Below are 21,145 nucleotides of genomic sequence, written 5' to 3'. Positions count from 1 at the left end.
AGCACTTATTTATCTCCATATAACCAATTCTAATTAAAGGAACAGGGATAAGGCCCAAGTTACAGTCTTTCGTTGCTACATCCTGTACTCCCAGATCCAGGCGCTTCCATTTTTGTTTTTCCCTGCCCCAGCTTGTCCGTGTCTCCTGGCCTGCGTTGTTTACAGACAGGGTGAGTGTGGCCGGCAAGCCCTGCCTGGCGAGCGCTGGCCGGGCGGGCAGGCCAGGGCAGGTCTCCCCGTGTGCTTCAGAGCTGAATGTGGCTCTGCACGCCTGTCATCCAGCCAGGCAGGAGGCCGAGACAGGAGGATCACGAGTTTGAGGTCAGCCTGGGTCACTTAGTAAGACTCTGACTCAAAATAAATAGAGAAAAAAGGGCTGGAGGTGTAACTCGGAGGTAAAACATCCCACGGTCCAATCCTTAGCACCACAAAAAATAAAAAAACAAAGAGGTAATTCAGCTAGTTAGTAGGTTTAAAGCATACTAATTTCCAGAAGCCAAAGTTGACCAAAGAATGGAAAAGGACTGTACACTTCTTAGCTTTATTTGGAGACACCCGACGCTGTGTTTATGGGCTGGAGGCTGCACAACAGCTAATCTGACCAGGCCGCCCTGGCCAGCAGCAGAAGCGGGAACACCACAGGAGAGCCAAAGAGCCAGGCTGTCTGCTTTTTTCTTAAAGACAAAACATCCCAAAGACAGATTCCAATTTCCTAAAAACTGTGTGTTAGTGGTGTCCAACAAGGATAAATTCAGTGATTTTTTAAAAAGTTAGATATCTTGCCGGGCGTGGTGGCGCACTCTTGTAATCCCCGCGCTTGGGAGGCAGAGACAGGAGGATCACGCAGGTTCGAAGCCAGCCACGCGCGCTGGCTTAGGAGACCCTGTTTCCAAATAAAAATGTAAAAGTAGGTCTGGGAGTGTAGCCCGGAGGTAGAAGGGCTTCCAGGAACCCCAGTACCACCAAAAAAAAAAAAAAAAGTTAGATAACTTTAGCTGGGCGTGGTGGCACACGCTTGTAATCCCAGCATTTGGGAGGCTGAGACAGGAGGATCACGGTTCGCGGACAGCCTCTGCTACTTAGTGAGGCTCTTTGCAACTCAGTGAGACCCTGTTCAAAATAAAGAATAAATATAGGGGTGGGGGTGTAGCTTGGAGGTAGAATGTCCCTGGGTTCCATCCCCAGTACTGCAAAAAATAAATAAATAAATAAATAAATAAAAATCAGGCTGGGGGTGTAGAATGCGCCTGGTTCCATCCTCAGTAACACACAACACACACACACACACACACACACACACACACACACACCAAAAAAAAAAAAAAACCAAGAAGTTTTTTTTTTTTCTTTTGCGGTCTGGGGATAGAACCCAGGGCATTCTACCTCCGAGCTACACCCTCTGCCCTATTTTTTTATTCTTTATTTTGTTTGTATATATATGTATATTGGTGGTACTAGAAGCCCTTCTACTTCCGGGCTATACCCCCAGACGTATTCTTTATTTTTTATTTTTTGTTTTTTTTTGGGTGGTACTGGGGGTGGAACCCAGAGGCTTTCTACCTCCAGGCTATACTCCCAGACCTTTTTTATATTTTGTTTGGAAACAGGGTCTCACTAAGTTGCTGAAAGCCTCACTAAGTAGCTGAGGCTGGCTTCGAACCTGTGCGATCCTCCTGTTTCAGCCTCCCAAGTGCAGGGATTACAAGCGTGCGCCACCACGCCCAGCTTATTCTTTATATTTTTATTCGGAAACAGGGTCTCTTAAGCCAGCACAGCTGGCTTCGAACCTGCGCGATCCTCCTGCCTCTGCCTCCCAAGCATGGGGATTACAAGGGTGTGCCACCACGCCCGACTCTATACTTTATATTTTGAAAGGGGGTCTCACTAAGTTGCGGAGGGCCTCACTAAATAGCTGAGGCTGTCTGCTAACCATGATCCTCCTGTCTCAGCCTCCTGAATGCTGCGATTACAAGGGTGTGCCACCATGCCTGGCTAAAACAAGAAGGTTTTATACAGTTAAGTTTAACCCAGGCTTGGTGGTGCACACTTGGAATCCTTGTACTTGGGAGGCTGAGACAGGAGGACATGGTTTACAGCCAGCCTCAGCTACTTAGTGAGGCTCTCTGTGGTTTAATAGGGCCCTATTTCAAAAGAAAGAATAAGCCGGGCGTGGTGGCGCACGCTTGTAATCCCGCACTTGGGAGGCTGAGACAGGAGGACTGTATAGGTTCAAAGCCAGCCTCAGCTACTTAGTGAGGCTCTCAGCAACTTAGTGAGACCCTGTTACCAAATAAAATGGAAAATAGGAGCTGGGCATGGTGGCTCAAGATTGTAATCCCAGTGTTTGGGAGGCTAAGACAGGAGGATCACACAGGTTCGAAGCCAGCCTCAGCTACTTAGTGAGGCTCTCAGCAACTTAGTGAGACCCTGTTACCAAAAAGAAAAAAAAAAGAAAAAGAAAATAGGGCTAGAAATGTAGCTCGGAAGTAGAATGCCCCTGGGGTCCATCCCCAGTATCACACACACACACAAAGGTTTAGGATTATAAGCTACCATACACACACAACAATAGTCCTTAGCATGATAAACTGGGTCCCTACTCCACGCGATCTCGCAGCAAAACCCCAAAAACCAAACATCGTGATGCTACAGATGTCGTGAGAGAATCGGCATGCCTGTAAAACAGCGGTGCCTCCATCCCCCATGTGACTCAGCCGGCCAATCAGGACTGTGTGCAACTCTCCAGATCCATGGCCTGAAGGTCCCTTCCACCATGGCCGGCTGACTCTCCAGTGGGGCCGGGTCTGAATAAAACAGCGGTCTCTGATAACCCGGTTGGTGATTTTACCTCCCTCTTAAACCCCCAACTCTATTTTCAACTTAATATTCTGGTGCCAAACCCGGCACCAGGTGTAAAGTAAAATGTAAATCCAATATACAATGTAAAACACAAAAGAGGTCCAATACGCATGGTATCAGTTTTTTTTGTTTTTTTTTTTCGGGTCTGGGCATGGAACCCAGGGGCATTCAACCTCCGAGCTACACCCCCTGCCCTATTTTTTATTCTTTATTTTGAAACCAGGTCTCACTGAATTGCAGAGGCCTCACTAAGTAGCTGAGGCTGTCGCGAACCATGATCCTCCGGTCTCAGCCTCCTGAATGCTGGGATGACAAGCGTGCCCACCACGCCCGGCTTTGGTATCAGCCTTAATGGTACAGTTCTCCTGGAGATGGAGCTGGGCAGTTCCGGGGACGGTGTGCCCACCCAAGGCTAGAAGGGCAGGGCCTTCTTTTAAGGTATGCATATTGGGGGGGTTTTCTCGTGGGAACAAGCTTTTCTCAGAGAAAATTCTCTTCTTCTCATTCCTCTAATTCTTCCAAACCTTGCCAAGTGGCCTCATTATGGCTCCGGGTCCATGGCCTCGTTCAATGCTGTGGCTTCAGTACTATTTGTGCACACTGAGGGACCGGGTACAACTAGCCTGAGATTCTCTTTGCATTTGCAGAACTGATTATCTTCCTCCAACCTCTAGGTGTCTTAGGCAATGGCTGTCCTACAATTCAGTTGTTAATGCCGGGAACCTGGGCTGACTGCATTGGAGACCTCTTCTTTCCCCATCACCAACTAAATCTTGAGTCCCATTGATTTTACCTCTTAATTACATACTAAATTTCCCCTATCATGGGTACAGAGATCTTCTCCATTTTTTAGATAACCACAATATCTTATTTATTTATTTGGAACTGGGGATGGAACCCAGGGGCATTCTACCTCCAAGCTATGCCCCCATCCCTAGCTTTTTATGTGTGTGTGAGTGGTACTGGGGATGGAACCCAGGGGCCTATCTCTAGGCTATACCCCCAGACCTATTTTATATTTTATTTGGAAATAGGGTCTCACTAAGTTGCTGAGAGCCTAACTAAGTACCTGAGGCTGACTTCGAACCTGTGCGATTCTCCTGTGTTAGCCTCCCAAGTACTGGGATTACAAGTGTGCGCCACCATGCCCGGCTTCCCCATCACTATTTTTAATTTTTATTTTGAAGCAGGGTCTCACTAAGTAGCTGAGACTGCCTGCGAACCTACAATCCTGCCTGTCTCTCAAGTACTGGGGTTATAAGCATGCGCCACCATCCCCAGCTAGACTTTATTTTTTATTTGGAAACAGAATCTCAACAGGTTGCTGAGGTTGTACCTGAACTTATAATCCTCCAGTCTCATCCTCCCATGTACTGGGATTACAGGTATGCACAACCATGCCTGGTTCTAGTTAATTTACTACTACTACTACTACTACTACTACTGCAGTACTGGGGATGGAATCTAGGGGCACTCTACCTCCAAGCTACACCTATAGCCCTATTTTTTATTTATTTTGTAACAGGGTTTCACTGAGTCACAAAGGGCCTCACTAAGTAGCTGGGACTGTCTGCAAACCGTGATCCTCCTGTCTCAGCCTCCCAAATGCTGGGATTATAAGACTGTGCCACCACACCCAGCTTCTAGGGTTTTATTTTTTTTTAAATACTGAATTTTCATTTGGGGAAAATGAGGGAAAAAAGTTCATATGAAAACCTCCTGGGGCCGAGGCTGTAGCTCAGGGGCAGAACTTGTGCTTGGCGTGTACAAGGCCCTGGACTCAACTTCTAGTACCACAAGGAAAGGAGACTCCTTCACATATGTGGCAGAATTAAAACAAAAGTTCTGCTTAAAAATATAGAGGGATCAGTGCAGTTACCATTAGTTTTTCCTTTTCCTGGAGACAAAAGTTTCCAGGGGAATGCAAATGGTGACCTCACTGACCAGTGAGGAATGAGTGTTCTCATTATCAAGCCTCGAGCCAATGTCTCCTCATCCCCCAGGAGTGACAGGAAGCCAGGCCATGGCAGACGTGATGTTCCAATTTATCAAGCTGCAAGCCAACAGCTCTTCATCCCCCAGGAGAGATGGGTTAGAACTGTTGCCAAGGTCTTAGGTCTTTTCTCTTTCCTCTCTCTCTCCCTCTCCCTCTCCCTCTCTCTCCCCCTCTCTCCTTCCCTCCCTCCCCTCTTCTTCTCTCTCTCTCCCTCCATCCCTCCCCTGAAATAGGGATTAAACTCAGGGGCATTCTATCTCCAAGCTCCACTCCCAGCCCTATTTTTTATTCTTTATTTTGAAACAGGGTCTCACTGAGTTGCAGAGGGCCTCACTAAGCAGCTGAGGCTGGCTGTGAACCTGTGATCTTCCTGTCTCAGCCTCCCAAGTACTGGGATTACAAGTGTGCCCACCACACCTAGCCAAAGTCTACTTTTTCAGTAAGTACCTTTTTATTTATTTATTCTTTCGTAGCACTGGGGATGGAACCCAGGAGCATTCTATCTCCGAGCTACATCCCCAGCCCTATTTTTTTATTCTTTATTTTGAAACGGGGTCTCACTGAGTTGCAAATCCTCCTGTCTCAGCCTCCTGAATGCTGGGATTACAATGTGCACCATCACTCACAGCTAGTAAGTACCTTTTTATTTTATTATTATTATTATTATTTTTGGTGGTACTGGGGTTCCTGGAAGCCCTTCTACCTCTGGGCTACACTCCCAGACCTATTTTTACATTTTTATTTGGAAACAGGGTCTCCTAAGCCAGCGCACGCGGCTGGCTTCGAACCTGCGCGATCCTCCTGTCTCTGCCTCCCAAGCGCGGGGATTACAAGCGTGCGCCACCACGCCCGGCTAGTAAGTACCTTTTTAAATGTAATCAGGCAGCTGGGAATGGTGGCACACACTTGTAATCCCCACGCTTGGGAGGCTCAGTGAGGCTCTGTTTCCAAATAAAATATAAAATAGGTCTTGAGACGGGCGTGGTGGTGGTGCACGTTTGTAATCCCAGCATTCAGGAGGCTGAGACTGGAGGATTGAGGTTCGCGGACAGCTTCAGCTACTTAGTGAGGCCCTCCGCAACTCAATGAGACCCTATTTCAAAATAAAGAATAAAAAAATAGGGCAGGGGGTATAGCTCAGAGGTCAAATGCTTCTGGGTTCCATCCCCAGACCCACACACAAAAAAAAATAAAATAATAAAGAAAAGGTCTGCGAGTATAGCATAGAGGTAGAATGCCTCCGGTTCCACCCCCAGTGTCTCTGTCTCTGTCTCTCTCTCGCTCGCGCGCACGCGCACACACAAGTTACAGTGACTCTGGGTTATAACCATCTCCTTCAGTGTATCCATTGAAAGGAACTCCTATTCCCAGCGAGTTTAACTTAAATCACCACGTGTGCAAACCCTGACCAACCTCACACTAGTATGGGTGTTGGGGGTTGCGGAAGGAAAATTACAGAGAAGATAACAATTCTGGAGGCCATGACTATGGCTGCCTGCTCTCCAAAGCAAAAACACCACATCCTAGAACGAGACAGGGAACCAACCCAGGAACTCTCTAATGGCACTGCGTTAAAGGTCAGAAGGCTGCATGCTGTACACTCACAAACATATCAAAGCCAGTCGCTACGGACACATGAGGAGGGAGGGGAGGGAAGGGGGGGGATGGGGAGGGCTAAATGAGTGAGGTGTGCATGTGTGTCTCTAACATCTTGTACCCCATTAAGATGTATGACTACAATGCAATAAAAAATAAAGTGAAATAAAATAAAGACCAGAAGGCTAAGTCCCAGGGGAACATGGGCTGTGCCGAGGCAGCGACTGGCTGAGGCCCAGCCCGGGGCCTGGCTGATGGCAGCCGCCTGTCCCGAGTTCCTCTCCAGGCGCTGAGCGAGGTGGTTTTCATTTGGATGCTATGGATTCTGCAGCACGGCGGCCAGTGTCTGCCTGAGTGCTGTGGGGAAGGAGAGGCGTCCAGCTCAGGCTCATTCTCTGTCCTCCCACTTGTCAGCAGGCTAGTTTACCCCTGAAGCTCTAACATCCACTTATAACTTCTGTGATGGTTCAGTTTTCTTCGTTCAGGGTTGGAGGATATGCATGTTGCAGGGCTGAAGAATTTACTGAGATTCCATGAGCGTGGTGCCCAGCATTGGCACTGGCAGGTTCTCATGTGAGCTGGCAGCCTGTCTCTCCCATTTGGCTGTCCCCTCTGTCACCTGTCATGTACAGTGTGTGGGGACCAGGTCAGCACCTGACTCTGACAATGAGCATACAGAAAAGGCCCATATCTAGGTTACTCTAAAACTCTTGGGGGCGCTGGGTGTGTAGTGGCTCATGCCCGGGTACCGGCGAGGCTCAGACAGGAGGCTCTCACATCCAGCCTCACCAAGTAGTGAAACTCTCAGCAACATACTGAGACCCTGTTTCCAAGAAATAATAAATAAAAACCAATCAAATAGGGCTAGAGAGGTAGCTGAAGTAGAATGCCTTGGGTTCAACCCTCAACGCCACACACTCAATCAATCAATCAATCAATCAATCATATATGGTCGTCCCCAGGAGCTCTTGCCTTAATTCCTACTTCCTTTGACATGGATGAATACTTCAGCGTCCCCCTGAATACTGCTAGAGCAGGCCAGGAAGCTATACTGAGAAGTGACAGGTCCTTGGAAGACATGTCTTATTAAGTTTAGTGTCTTACTGTTTATTTAATTCTCAAATGCAGAACTGAGAAACTGGCTTATTTCATGTGATGACTTCTTACCACCACTTCAGAGCCCAAACCCCAGATCGCTCACCGTTTCTTCAACTGAGTTTGTTTGTATACCTAAACTAGACGTAACGTGAGGAGCCTACCAGGGTTTCATGCTCAGCCGAGACGTGGGCCTGTTCCAGGTCATGCTGGGCTAGAGCTCAGATGGACAAAGACTAGACCCTGAGCCCAGCCACTAGCAGCTCTGTCCTCAGACCAGGCTGGCCACGCCTGGATCCTGGGCACTCTGCACACGGAGCGAGGGACGTGTCCCAAGGAGGCACAGACATCTAATCCCATACAGCCTCGCCATGCCGTCTCAGAGACCCCTCTCCATCCCTACCTTTAAATAGCAATGGGCTATTAGCCAGGTGGTGCCTCTCTGTCTCTGGACAGTGCCCTTACTAAGGGCAGGGGTCCAGGATCTACCTGGCCTTCGCTTCTATTGTACTGGGCAGTATTGGTTGCTCATCAACTAGGGTGCTTCAACGCAGTACACGTAGTTTACCTTTCCTATACTCGGGCCAGGTCACTGAGGAGAGGAGGTAAACACAGGCACTGATTGCCTCTGTATAGTTTTAGGGCTAAAGGCTTTAATTGTCTCTAAGGCTCTGACTATAGGTTCATGATTAGAACAAGGACAAAGAGAGGTGGAGACTCTGCATTGAAGAGGAACTCGGCAAGGGGAGGGAGGGTCTCTGCATTGTAACAGCAGCACCCGTCCCTGCCTGCGTGCCTCCGCAGCACCCAGGCCCTGACTATATTTTACATTCTGGAAATTAATACCAAAGCAATTTTCCAATTCCGGCACAGGCAGGTGGTGTAGCTCGTAGATAAGACTGTCCCTGAGTCCAATCCCCAGCACCTCCCCACCCCACATAAACAAGAACAAAACCAAAAAAATCGCTGGTTCTTCTGACACAGGTGAAGACACTGAAAGGGTGGCTTAAAAGACACCTGAGGGGAACACCCCTGCAGGCAGATGGGCCTGCAGCCTGGGGGCTGCTCCCCTGCCCGCTCCTCTTTGGAGTTCAACATGGCACTTGAGAGCGTGGTCAGAGCCAAGTTTGAGGACAGGCTATGCCTGCGGTAATAAAGGGGTAGGAGAAAGCACAATACCAATATTTTCCATGTACTAGTGTGGTTAAAACAGTTTCTGCAAAAGAACTTGTGTAACAGTCCATTAAACCACAAACTTTTAGAGAAGTGACCTCAGAAATCATGAAAACTGTTTTTCTGTGACCATGTCAATAGCAGTATGATAGTTATTCTTTTATGCTATTACCTTAAGAACTACTTCTTTTTCTGATTGTTTGTGTTCTTTTAAAATGTCCTTCTCTCCTGATATGGTTATAAAAAACGCGAAACCTTGCAAGAGTACAGAATTACACAGTAAAACCCCCTCCGACAATCCCATCTCTCAGACAGCTGCTCACCCTACCCAGTCGCTGTCCAGGAAGACAGCGAGGCAGCCAGGCAAGAGGGCAGGCCCTAAGGAACGCAGTTTTGAAAGTTTTGTTTTGTTTTGTGTTTTGGTAGTACTGGGGTTCCTGGAAGCCCTTCTACCTCCGGTACACACTCCCACGGGCTACACTCCCAGACCTATTTTTTTAGCATTTTTATGTGAAAACAGAGTGTCTTAAGCCAGCGAGGCTGGCTCCGAACCAGCGCGATCCTCCTGTCTCCTCCCAAGAGCGGGGATTACAAGCGTGCGCCACCACGCCCGGCAGGAACGCACAGTTTTGAAAGGTTTTTTTCCTCTCTGTGTGCTGGGGACAACTCTGCATGCCAGGACTAATGCAGTTACTACCCATCTCTTGAACAGCTTCCTGGTGGCCCACTGTTCGCTATGAGTTTACAACTGGGTTAGTCTCTTCCACTTTTTTTTGGGGGGTGGGGTACTGGGGATGGAACCCAGGGGCATCCTACCTCTGAGCTACACTCCCAGCCTGATTTTTATTTTATTTTATTTTGGTACTGAAGATTGGACCCAGAAGCATTCTACCTCCAAGCTATACCTTCAACCTGACTTTATTTATTTGGAAACAGGGTCTAAGTTGCAGAGGGCCGAGTTGGGTGTGGTGGTGCACGCTTGTAATCCCAGCACTTGAGAGGCTGAGACAGGAGGATCACAGGTTCGCAGACAGCCTCAGCAACTTAGTGAGGCCCTCTGCAACTCAGTGAGCCCCTGTTTCAAAATAAAGAATAAAAAATAGGGCTGCGGGTGTCACTTGGAGGTATAATGTCCCTGGGTTCAATCCACAAGACTGCCAAAATATAAGTAAATAAAAATAAAATAAGAACCTGGCACTAATAAAGTGCTTCAGCCTTTACTCGCCCACCAGTTGTGGGCGCTGTGAGGTCTGGCTGTGAGGCCAGGCCAGAGGAGGCCGAGGAATAAAAGGTCTTCAGGGAGACAGGAAAATGCCTCTAACCACACCTCTGTCCACAGCCCCACTAATTTACCTGGCCTGGCCTGCTATTAAAGCCACCAGGGAGACATGCACAGCTGCTCACCCCCCCGCTCCAATGCCCCATAAAAAGCCCCTAGTCTGTACATAAGGGGGCTCCTGACTCTGCCGGACTTTCTCTCCCTGACAGCCCCCTCCAGGCCTCACTCCAATGAATAAGCCTGCTTTGGTCTGTAGAGCTGTGTTTTCTTTCTTTTTAACACCAGTTCTCTTTCCTACGCCTGTCGCTCCCAAATTTCTGGGAAACCTGTAGATCCCAGAGTTTACTGGAAAAGACCATAATTGTCTTTTTCACTGTTAATGAGACAGATATACTGTCCTGAAACACCTATAATTTTAGAACACTGTCCAGTTAATCAGATAATGAACCCTCACTCAGCCTGAGGACCCTGAATCTGTGGGCCTCCTGGACTGAGCTCACCTCCTGTCTCCTCTAGCCCACCCTTCAGAGAAGCCCCCATAAAACAGAGCCCCGCGCTTCCGAATTGTCCTTCTCCCTCCTGCGATGGCCTGCATCCTCCCACTTTAAATGTGTATTTTCTACTTTCCAAATAAACCCCTTTGTCTCCGACTGGCGCATGCGGAAATTCTTTTCTGCCACATTAGCCATGGACCCTGACAGTCCTGTTTCCTGAGTCAAGAAATAGACCCGTGACCGCAACAAGCCCAGCTTGGTGATGCTGCCTGTAATCTTGGCCCTCGGGAGGCCGAGACAGGACGATCACAGGTTTGTGGCCAGCTGCAGCAACTTAGTGAGACCCTCTTTCAAAATTAAAAGTGAAGTGTGTGTGGTGGCTCACGCTTGTAATCCCAGTACTTGGGAGGCTGAGACAGGGGGACTGCAAGTTTGAGGTTAGCCCCATCGATTTAGTGAGGCTATCTGCAACTTAGTGACACCTAATTTCCAAATAAAAGATTAAAATAGATCTGGGGGTATGGCGTGGAGGTGGAAAGTCCCTGGGTTCCATTCCCAGTACCACCAAAAAATAAACAAATCAAACAAAATTTAAAATACAACTAGGAAAAAAAAATAAAATAAAATACAACTAGGCGTAGTGGCTCAAGCTTAGAATTCCAGAACCTGGGAGGCTAAGATAGGATCGCAGGTTCACAGCCAGCCTCAGCTACTTAGTGAGACCCTGTTTCAAAATAAAGAATAAAAAACAGGGCTGAGGGTGTAGCTTGGAGGTAGAATGCCCCTGGGTTCCCCAGTACCTGAGGGGGGGGGGGGAGAAAACCGAGACCAAAGTAAAGGACTAACCATAACTGGCCAGAGTATTTAGGAGCCTCTACAGCTCACTTGCACAATTTCTTCTGTTACTTAGTGGTTAGAAGTTAAATAATTTATACCCAGTCATGGTGGTGAACGCTTATAATCCCAGTACTTGGGAGGCTAAGACAGGAGGATTGCAAGTTCAAGGCCAGCTTCAGCAATTTAGCAAGAAGACCTGTTTCAAAATAAAAAATGAGCCGGGCATGGTGGCGCACGCTTGTCATCCCAGCATTTGGAGGCTGAGACGGGAGGATCAGGGTTCGCAACAGCCTCAGCTACTTAGGCCCTTTCAACTCAGTGAGACCCTGTTTCAAAATAAAGAATAAAAAAATTGGGCCGAGAGTATAGCTTGGAGGTAGAATGTCCCTGGGTTCTACTTCCAGTACTGCAAAAAATGTAGTTAATTAATTAATTAATAAAAATAAAATAAAAATGAAATAGGGGCCAGCCATGGTAGTGCACACTTGTAATCCCAGTACTTGGGAGGCAAAGACAGGAAGACTGCAGTTCATGAACAGCCTCAGCTACTTAGTGAGGCCTAAAAAAAAAAAAGGCCAGGCATGGTGGCACATGCTTATAACTACAGTACTTGGGAGGCTAAGACAGGAGCATCTGGGTTTGCGACCAGGCTCAGCTACTTAGTGAAGCCCTCTGCAGCTTAGTGAGACCCTGTTGCAAAATAAAGAATAAAATTGGGCCGGGGATGTAGCTCAGAGGTAATATGGCCCTGGGTTCAATTTTTAGTACAAAAAAAAAAAAAAAAAGCCAGGCATGGTGGCGCATGCTTTTTTTTTTTTTTTTTTTTTTTTTTTTTTTTTTTTTTTAAATCCCAGCATTTGGGAGGCTGAGACTGGAGGATCCCTGTTTCCCGGTTTGAGAACAGCCTCAGCTGAGGCCCTCCGCAACTTGGTGAGACCCTGTTTTCAAAATAAAGAATAAAAAATAGGGCAGGGAGTGTAGCTCGGAGGTTGAATGCCATTGGGTTCCATCCCCAGACCCGCAAAAAAAAAAAAAAAAAAAAGGATTAAGAAAAATCGAGCTAGGGTAAGTAACTTTTAGAGGTAGAATGTCCCTAAGGTTCCACCCTCAGTACTGCAAAAAGAACATGGACAGCTTTAGCTACTTGGTCTAAAAAACAAAAATCAAAAACAAACAAACAAAAATAGGACTGGGGGCGTAGATCAGAGACGGAATGTCCCCGGGTTCCATCCCTCCTACCCTCCCTCAATACACACAGGGAGGAAGAGGAGGAGGACTGGGAGGAGGTTATGTAATTTGTAATGGCATTAAGATGGAGCTGGTTTTTTGTTTGATGACAATTTTGTAACGGTATGAGATGAGGCGTCAGAATGGGGTGGGCTGAAAGAGAGACTGAGAGATTTAAAAAAAACAGTATACTGGAAGCTGGGCATGGTGGCACACGCTTGTCATGCCAGCACTTGGGAGGTTGAGACAGGATCGCAGGTTAGTGGCCAGCCTCAGCCATTTAGTGAAGCCCTCCCCAACTTAGTGAGGCCCTGTTTCAAAATAAAGAAGAAAAAATGGGGATGGAGGTGTAGCTCAGAGGTAGAATGCCCCTGGGTTCCATCCCCAGTACGGCAAATAAATAAATAAATAAATAAATAACAGTATCCCAATTGAAAAGAGATGCCAGACAGGAGCAGCCTTTAGCGGAAGCACAGCACGAGGCCTGAGGGCTCGGAGGGTCGGGTCGCTGGCCTCAGGCTCTGCAGGCATCTGAGTAAACAAAGCCTGGGAAAGCTGGCTCCCTCAGCTCATCAGGGCTCCGGGCGGCCTTCACTGCCTCAGAGGAAATGCTCCCCGCCCCGGCTGATGCTTTCCACATTCCCTGTGATTTTTTAAAAAATATTTCCCTTGGTAACCATTTTCCCTGGTTACTTACTTGCTTGGCAGACTGTCCACACAAAGAACTGAAAGGCATTTATTCCCGGGGGAAGCAGTTTTTTTTTTTTTTTTAGATTTTATTAAGAAGTTAGCTAACATTTTTCAACATTTCCTTCTTTGTTTTTAAAGAAAGCTCTGATTTTCTTTCATTTTCAGCTGGAGACTTAAATGCCACCAAGCAAAGCCTACTTAGTTTAGATTTCCAGGTAAATAAGTTTTAAATTTTAAGTTTCTACTAAAGCATGTGAAATGGTTTTAATATTTGGGTATTTTATGTGCAAATATGTTTAATCTTTGAGAAAAGAGCTCTTTACTAATAGATTTTAAAAGTTCAAGTATTCATTTTCTGTCTACTTGGTGTTATTTTTCAGGATGGTTACTTCCCAACTATTTCCAACTTTACAGATTTAATACTAAGTTATTTTCATAAGTTTATATACAATTACATGATAAATTGGTTTTAAGATTTGTTTCTCAATTTTTTAAGTTCTAAAAGAACATAAATGATTAATTAAAAGCATTCGTTTAAACATGCTGAGTGTCAGGGAGAATAAGAGCTGACAGATTCATAAAGAAGTAAAAATTCTAAATATTTTTAAGGTTTACTTAAGACAACTGTCGAAAAGCTATTTATTTATTTATTTATTTATTTATTTATTTATTTATTTATTTATTGTGGTGCTGAGAACTGACCCAGGGGCATTCTACCTCTGACCTCTACTCCCAGTCCTATTTTTTTTTAATTCTTTGTTTTGAAACAGGGTCTTACTAAGCTATGAAGGGCCTCACTAAGTAGCTGAGGGTGGTTGTAAACCTGCAATCCTCCTATCTCAGCCTCTCAAGTACTGGGATTACAAGCATGTACCAGCACGCCCAGTTTGAAAAGCTTTAAATGGAGAAAGATAGTAAGTTATTCAAAGTTTACAGATGATACTTAGTATTGGGATAAATATAAAGTACTAAAAAATACTTGATAAAATTGTATTTTGATTTGGGTGTTATAAAATTTTACCTCTAGAAACATTCATTCTATGATAATTATTATATTTATTAGTGTGTATTTACTTATTTATTTATTTTTATTTATTTATTGTGGTACTGGGGATGGATCCCAGAGGCTTTCTATCTTTGGGCTACACTCCCAGACCTATTTTCTATTTTATTTGGAAACAGGGTCTCACTAAGGTGCTGAGAGCCTCACTAAGTAGTTGAGGCTGGATTAGAACCTGTGCGATCCTCCTGTCTCAGCCTCCCAAGTGCGGGGATTACAAGCGTGCGCCTCCATTATTAAGCCTGGCTTAATTATTATTATTTTTGATACTGAGGATTGAACCTAGAGGTATTCTATCTTCATGTTATACTCCCACCCCAATTTTCTTTCTTTTTTTCTTCCTTCCTTCCTTCCTTTCTTTCTTTTCTTTCGGTGGTACTGGGGATGGAACCCTTCTACCTCAGGGCTACATTCCCAGACTTACTTTATATTTTTATTTGGAAACAGGGTATCTTAAAGCAGTGAGGCTGGCTTCGAAACTGGTGATCTTCCTGTCTCCACCTCCCAAGCACAGGAATTACAAGTGTGCCTCTCCACACCTGGCCAGGCCCTTCTTTCTTTTTTTTTTTTGATGGTACTGGGGATGAAACTGGGGCATTCTACCTCTGAGCTACACCCCCATCCTATTTTATTCTTTATTTTGAAACAGGGTCTCCCTGAGTTGCAAAGAGCCCCACTAAGTAGCTGAGGCTGTCCACAAACCACGATCCTCCTATTTCAGCCTCCCAAATACTGGGATTACAGGTGTGTACCACCATATCTGGCTTTGATTTTATTTATTGATTGATTGATTGATTGATTGCGGGTCTAGGGATGGAACCCAGGGGCATTTGACCTCCGAGTATATCCCTTGCCCTATTTTTTATTCTTTATTTTGAAACAGGGTCTCATTAAGTTTCAGAGGGCCTGAGTAGCTGAGGCTGTCTGTGAACTGCAATCCTCTGGTCTCAGCCTCCTGAATACTGGGATTACAAGCGTGCACCACCACGCCCGGCATTTTATTTCTTATTTGGAAACAGGGTCTTACTAGGTTGTAGAGAGCCTTGCTAAGTTGGAAAGGCTGGCTTCAAACCAGTGATCCTCCTGTCTCTGCCTCCCAAGTGCAGGGATTACAAGTGTGTGCCACCAAGCCCGGTTTTATATTTTTAAAAACATAGTTCATGGTAGTTTAGCTGTGAAGTAAAGAGGATAAAGAGATTTAAAGTGAGCCTGTCCTGCCGGGCGTGGTGGCGCATGCTGGTAATCCCCGCGCTTGGGAGGCGGAGACAGGAGGATCGCGCAGGTTCGAAGCCAGCCGCGCGCGCTGGCTTAGGAGACCCTGTTTCTAAATAAAAATATAAAAATAGGTCTGGGAGTGTAGCCCGGAGGTAGAAGGGCTTCCAGGAACCCCAGTACCACCAAAAAAAAAATAATAATAAATAAAAAAAATAAAGTGAGCCTGTCCTTGGTGGAGCACTCTTGTCATCCCAGTAGTTGGGAGGCTGAGACAGGAGGATCCCAGGTTGGTGGCCAGCCTCAGCTACTTAGTGAGGACCTCCAAAACTTACTGAGACCCTGTTTCAAAAAGAAAAAGAAGCCGGGTGTGGTGGCGCACGCTTGTAATCCCCGAGCTTGGGAGGCAGAGACAGGAGGACCACGCTGGTTCGAAGCCAGCCTTGCTGGCTTAAGAGACCTGTTTCCAAATAAAAATATAAAATAGGTCTGGGAGTGAAGCCCGGAGGGTAGAGGGGTTTCCAGGAACCCCAGTACCACAAAAAAAAAAAAAAAAAAGAAAAAGAAAAAAAGAAAAGAGAAAGGAAAAGAAAAAGAAGCCAGGCATGGTGGCCCACGCTTGTAATCCCAACATTCGGGAGGCTGGATTGCGGTTCGTAGACAGCCTCAGCTACTTAGTAAAGCCCTTAGTAAGGCAACTTAGAGAGGATCTGTTTCAAAAATAAAGAAAAAAAAAAAAGGACTGGGGGTGTAGCTCGGAGGTAGAATGCCCCTGGATTCCACCCCCAGTACCACAAAAAAAAAAAAAAAAAAAAAAAAAAGAAAAGAAAAAAGAAAGAAAAAATCTGGCTGTAGTTTGGAAGCAAAATGCCCCTGGGTTCTACCCCCAGAATCACACACAGACACACACACAAACAAACAAAAAACAAAAACAAACCAAAAAAAAATCCCAGAGATTTAAAATGTAGTGTGTGTGTGTGTGTGTGTGTGTGTGTGTGTGTGTGTATTTCTTTATTTTTTTTTGGTGGTACTGGGGTTCCTGGAAGCCCTACCTCCGGCTAAACTCCCAGACATATTTTTACATTTTTATTTGGAAACAGGGTCTCCTAAGCCAGCATGCGCGGCTGGCTTCGAACCTGCGCGATCCTCCTGTCTCTGCCTCCCAAGCGCGGGGATTACAAGCGTGCACCACCACGCCCGGCAAAATGTAAATGTAATATATTTTGAAAATAAATGAGATCAAACAAAAGAGCAAGTATTGAAGTTCCTGTCCAGTAGCCTTCTGGCTTCTCAGATGTCTAATGGTTTATGTGTCAGAATAACAATAATAACAGTAGCAGCTGAAATATGTAGCCTTTGCATCTAAAACAGTGAATTGCATCCTGCACTCCTACCACATTTCTTTTTTTCTTTTCTTTTTGGTGGTACTGGGGGTGATCCCAAGGGCTTTCTACCTCCGGGCTATACTCCCAGACCTATTTTATATTTTATTTGGAAACAGGCTCTCACTAAGTTGCTGAGAGCCTCACTAAGTAGTTGAGGCTGGCTTCGAACCTGCGCGATCCTCCTGTCTCAGCCTCCCATGCGCGGGGATTACAAGCGTGCGCCACCACACCCGGCTCCTATCACATTTCTAACATAGCAATGTTTGTATGATATTGGAACCTGTACTCCTGTTTTATGTATAAGATGGAACTATATATTTTTTAAAGATGTTTTAAACTTTGGGGAATATTTTTTGTTTAAATGTGAAAAGAAGCCGGGTATGGTGACGCGCGCTTGTAATCCCGGCATTTGGGAGGCTGAGAAAGGAGGATTGCGGTTCACAGACAGCCTCAGTTACTTAGGCCCTTTGTAACCCAGTGAGACCCTGTTTCAAAATAAAGAATAAAAAAATAGGGCTGGGGGTGTAGCTCGGAGGTAGAATGCCCCTGGGTTCCAACCCCAGTACTGAAAAAAAAAGAAAAAGTTAAAAGAATAAAATACTCTCTAAGAAAAAGAAGATGTAAGCTTGGGCATTCTACCTCCAAGCTATAACCCAGCTCTATTTTTTTTGGGCGGGGGATACTGGGGGTGGAACCCAGGGGCTTTTCTACCTTCGGGCTATCCTCCCAGACCTATTTTATACTTTATTTGGAAACAGGGTCTAAGTTGCTGAGAGCCTCAGTAAGTAGCTGAGGCTGGCTTTGAACCTGTGCGATCCTCCTGTCTCAGCCTCCGAGTGCTGGATTACAAGCCTGCGCCACCATGCCTGGCTTTATTCTTTATTTTTGAAACAAGGTCTCACTGAGTTGCAGAGGGCTTCACTAAGTACCTGAGGCTGGCCGGGAACCTGGGATCCTATCTCAAGCTTCCTCATTACTGGAATTACAAGGGGCACCACCATGCCCAGCTTCAGACAGATTTTTAAAACAAACATAATTAACTTCTCCAAAAAAGTAAAAGTTAAGAGTAAGAATTTCAACAGAGAATTAGAAACAATAACCTAATGAAAACTTGAGGACTAAGAAACACAATAAAAGACATAATAAAAGTCAACAGAGGTATTTAACAGCACATAAAGCGCAGCCAAAGGGAGAGAATTCCTAAGCCAGAAGGCGGTCAGGAGGGTGACCAGAGCCAGCCGCGAAGACAGCAGGACAGCGACCTGGAGAAGTCAGGAGGACGCTGCCTTCTGGCACCGCGGTTCTGAGGGAGAGAAGGCGTCGGTGCTGGGACACGCCTGAAGTTCACGAGCCTGAGGCCTTAGGTTCCAAAAGTGCTGCGGACCCCAGACACCAGAGAATCACACCTGTGCACACCAGAGTCAAAGGCTGGAAACCGAAGACGGGAGCACGCCTTCGCAGTCAGGAAGAGAGAGTAATCGGAAAAAGACTGGCTTAACGGGAACAAAAGACACAGGGATGGTGCCTTCAATGTGCTGCAGACCACACTGTCAACTAAAATTCTCTATCCTCTGAAAGCAAACGTGTGCTTTCGGAATGGAGGCATTGCAGTTAGGTGGGGCGGCAGTGGCGCGTGCCTGCGACTGCAGCACCCAGGAGGGTCAGGGAGCCGTAGTGTCACGTGGACGTAACAGAAATGCCCCAGACGAAGGGGAGGGTCACAGATCGAGGGCTGAACTTTGAGCCCATGAACGACAGGTATAACGTGGACAAGACATCAGCAGCAGTGCTGCCTACCACCAAAACCTCAAATATTCAAGCTGGGTGTGGCGGCATCAGCTTGTAATCCCAGTACTTGGGGAGGCCAAGACAGAAGGTTCAAGGACAGCCTCGGCAAGTAGTGAGACTCTCATCAACCTAGCGAGACCCTGTTTTCAAATAAAAATAAAATAGGACTGGGGGTGTAGCTCAGAGGTAGAATGCCCCTGGGGTTTCATCCCTAGTGCCACACACACACACACAAAAAAAAAATCAAATATTCAGAGTGGAGGATGATATTAGGATTTTTTTCCTCCTTGATACACTTATATTTGGAAGCAGACCATATGAAAAGAAAGCCTTGTAGTTAGAAGATTTGGGAAGGAGGACACTATCTGAACGATGATTTATTTTCCGCAGTTCCTTCTGATTACTAACCGAGGATTCCACCAGCCGAGTTCATTAAGCGTGCCCGCAGCATGGGAGACTGCTGTGACTCTCCTCTCCCCACACGGGGCTCTGCCCCGCGGCACTGACACGTGCGGCCGGCTGTCCTCTGCTGTGCAAGCAGGCGGGCAGCACTCCTGGCCTCTGTCACAACAGACACCTCCCCATCGTGTGCCCCAGACTGCTGCGGGTCCTCCAGGGCCGAATCACGCACGCTGAGAGGCCCTGCTCTCAACTATGACTCGGCAAGCTTGTATCTTTTTCTTTTGCCATACTGGAGATGAAACCCAGGGGCGTTCTACCTCTGAGCTGTACCTCCGGCCTACTTTTTATTCTTGATTTTGAGACAGGGTCTCACTAAGTTGCGGAAGGCCTCATTAAGTAGCTGACACTGGCCTCGAACCTTTGATTCTCCTGTCTCAGCCTCCCAATGACTGAGATTACGAGTGTGTGCCACCACGCCTGGCTGACTGGGCAGATTTTTGCTAGAAGCTTTTTTAGATTTAACAGCCACACTGGTGTCTCTGTTGTAACTATGGAACTCTGCGCTTACGGTATTTAACTGTAAATAATGCATGAACAAGTGAGCATGGCTGTATTCCAACAAAAAACCTCATATATACTCAAATTCCAATTTTACCTAGCATCAAACATTTTTCTTACTTTTAAAAATGGCTCTGTACATGCTCGACAGGCATGTTTCCAAGGCCGTCCATAAAAAGATGCTGCTGTCACTGTAGAAAATGTCAAGTGTACCACACCGTCACATCCCTCGGACTAGCCACGACTGTGAGTTTGTTCATTACACAGCCATGACTCCCACTGCAGTAACCGCCCCACACTGAGGGAGAAGTGCCAGCTCTGCCCAGCAAACACAAGGGAAGTGCACGGCATTCAACCTGCGCTGTCATTTTTATTGTTTGGTGATACTGGGTATTGAATCCAGGGCATATTACCTCTGAGTTATGCCCCCAGCTCTATTTGCTTTTTATTTTGAAGCAGGGTCCTGCTAGGCTGATGAGAATCTCACTACTTGCTGAGGCTGTCCTCCAACCTGTGACCTTCCTGTCTCAGCCTCCCAAGTACTGGAATTACAGGTGCGAGCCACCACATCTGACCCGTAAAACCATTACAGTCAAGAAAAGGAACATGTCATCCTCCCCAAGCTCCCTCGTGACCTCTGTGACTTTCCACCTGTCTCACAGCCGAACCCTCGGCCCTGTTCTGAGGCAAACGCTGAAATGCCGCCATTACAGAACAGCCTCAATCTTCTATAGCTTCCAAATAAACCTTAGAATCAGCTCATTAACTTTTAACCAAAACAGCCTGCTAGAACCACTTTATCTTGAAACAGGGTCTTGCTAAGTTGTTGAGGCTTGCTTCAACCTGTGATCCCATCTCAGCCTCCTAAGTACTGGGATTAACAGGCTTGCGCTACCACACTGGGCTCAGCTGCCTTCCCTGGCAGATCAGACTCGAGACCAGGAGCGCTGGGCCGGTGTGCCATCTGCAGCCCCTCTGTGGCAGCCACCTGTGGAGGCTTCACGGTACCGTCCATGCCACTGACTGACAAGACAGGAGCGAGGGCAGCAATGGCACCCAAATACTTACCCTCCAGTTCGTCTCCCAGGGCTGCCATTGCGTGGCCCTGACTGGCTTCCAGACCGCCCTGGAAGAGTTAGTCTTCATGTCTTTTGCACCTTCTCACGGGGGTTATTTCACTGTTATTTTTATATGCTATCGTCATGCCCTCCCCCCAGTACAGAAAATTCTAAAGTTAGCAAATAATGTAATAGAAGAACCGGGGGAAAGGGTTGTGGGTGATGATAGTCTGTTAGTCACACAGCACCTTGGCGGACAGGTGGAGAGAAACTGCCCAAGTAATTGCCACAACCTCTCAGCAGAGTGAGGCGGCCTCTGACCGTGCTGAGAATCTCAGCAGCACAGTCCCACTCCCTCACGTGCGTGTCACCTACGGCCGTCTGCATGTGCAACGGCAGACTTGAACGGTTGTGACACAACTACAGCTAAAACTCC

At 46.6% G+C, this 21,145-nt stretch overlaps 1 protein-coding gene across 1 annotated transcript in view; it reads right to left on the bottom strand.

Annotated features, from left to right (window-relative positions):
* The window catches only part of CENPP (centromere protein P), a gene marked incomplete at both ends in the record, with an annotated part of 192,368 nt that overhangs the window by 8,530 nt on the left and 162,693 nt on the right, over positions 1 to 21,145 (bottom strand). The window lies entirely within an intron of this gene.

The sequence above is a fragment of the Muscardinus avellanarius genome (assembly GCF_963383645.1).
Source record: "Muscardinus avellanarius genome assembly, chromosome: 13".
Taxonomy (NCBI): domain Eukaryota; kingdom Metazoa; phylum Chordata; class Mammalia; order Rodentia; family Gliridae; genus Muscardinus; species Muscardinus avellanarius.
The sequence above is the reverse complement of the archived record's forward strand: the minus strand, read 5'-3'. Positions and strand labels throughout refer to the sequence as shown.